Consider the following 1,919-nt stretch of genomic DNA (forward strand, 5'->3'; position numbering starts at 1 on the left):
AGAGGAAGGAAGGGTGGGGTAGAGAGAGGAGGGGAGAGGGAGGAGTGGAGAGGGAGGAGGGGAGAGGGAGGGAGGGGAAAGGAGGGGAAGAGGGAGGGAGGGGAAAGGAGGGGGAGAGGGAGGGAGGGAGGGAGGGGAAAAGAGGGAGGATGGGAGGGAGGGAGGAGTGGAGGGGAGGGAAAGGAGGGAGGAGGGAGAGGAGGGGGGAGGAGGGAGAGGAGGAGGGGGGAGGGAGGGGGGAGGGAGGAGGGAGAGGAGGAGGAAGGGGAGGTGGTGAGGGAGGGAGGGGAGGGAGGAGGAGGAGGGGAGAGGGAGGGGGGGAGAGGGAGGGAGGGGGAGGAGGGAGGAGGGAGGGAGGGGGAGGAGGGAAAAGGGAGGGAGGGAGGGAGGGGGAGGGAAGGAGGAAGGAGAGGGGAGAGAGGGAGGTGAAAGGTGAAGGGGAACGATTGAATGGATGGAGAGGGGAGAGAGGAACTGGGAGAAGGGGAAAGTAAAGACAGAGAAGAGAGGGGAGACAGAAGAAGGGAGGGGAGGGTGTGGGGTAGAGGAGGGGTAGAGGAGAGAAAAAAGTGGGGGAGTGAGGGGGTGAGGGAAGGGGAGAGAAAGGGAAGGGAGGGTTTGAGGGAAGTGGTGGGAGAGGAGAGGGCAGGGAAGGGGAAGGGAGTGGGGGAGAAGAAGGGTGTGGGAGAGGGGAAAGATGGGGAAAGAGAGAGAGGGCAGAGGGGAGAAGGAGGGGATGGGAGAAGCGGGCAGAGGGTGGAGGGGGAGGTATGGGAGAGGACTGAGGAAGAGAGAAGGGGAGGAGGAGGGAGTGAGGGAGTGAAGAAACAGGGAGAGGAGGAACGAGGACATGATCTCTAATCCAGGCAGCATCCTAGTAAATCTCCTCTGCATCCTCTCTAAATCTTCCACATCCTTCCCATAATGAGGTGACCAGAGTTAAATGTAGAAGTATTGTCCACAGCCCACAGAAATTCACCATGGTTTACCAGTGCCATCTTCCTGCAGCTGGGCTGGGCTGTCTTCCATTGATTCTGTAACGGTTATTACTCTATAGGTTATATGAGTATGCCCAAGGTTGTAAATGGAGACAGATGTACTTTGATAATAAATTTACTTTGAACTTTGGACTTTGTTATTCCATGTAGGTCCCCTACAGACAGAAAAAGGTGAATTTATTATGTGGAGCAAGGACATGGCAAACCAATTGAATAACTACTTTGGTTCTGTCTTCAATAAGGAGGACATAAATAATCTTCCGGAAATAGTAGGGGACAGAGGGTCCAGTGAGATAGAGGAACTGAGGGAAATACATGTTAGTAGGGAAGTGGTGTTAGGTAAATTGAAGGGATTAAAGGCAGATAAATCCCCAGGGCCAGATGGTCTGCATCCTAGAGTGCTTAAGGAAGTAGCCCAAGAAATAGTGGATGCATTAGTGATAATTTTTCAAAACTCTTTAAATTCTGGACTAGTTCCTGAGGATTGGAGGGTGGCTAATGTAACCCCACTTTTTAAAAAGGGAGAGAGAGAGAAACCAGGGAATTATAGACCGGTTAGCCTAACATTGGTGGTGGGGAAAATGCTAGAGTCAGTTATCAAAGATGTGATAACAGCACATTTGGAAAGCAGTGAAATCATCAGACAAAGTCAGCATGGAGTTGTGAAAGAAAAATCATGTCTGACGAACCTCATAGAATTTTTTGAGGATGTAACTAGTAGAGTGGGTAGGGGAGAACCAGTGGATGTGGTAGCTTTGGATTTTCAAAAGGCTTTTGACAAGGTCCCACACAGGAGATTAGTGTGCAAACTTAAAGCACACGGTATTAGGGGTAAGGTATTGATGTGGATAGAGAATTGGTTGGCAGACAGGAAGCAAAGAGTGGGAATAAACGAGACCTTTTCAGAATGGCAGGCAGTGA

The sequence above is a fragment of the Mobula hypostoma genome, chromosome 13 (genome assembly GCF_963921235.1).
Source record: "Mobula hypostoma chromosome 13, sMobHyp1.1, whole genome shotgun sequence".
Taxonomy (NCBI): domain Eukaryota; kingdom Metazoa; phylum Chordata; class Chondrichthyes; order Myliobatiformes; family Myliobatidae; genus Mobula; species Mobula hypostoma.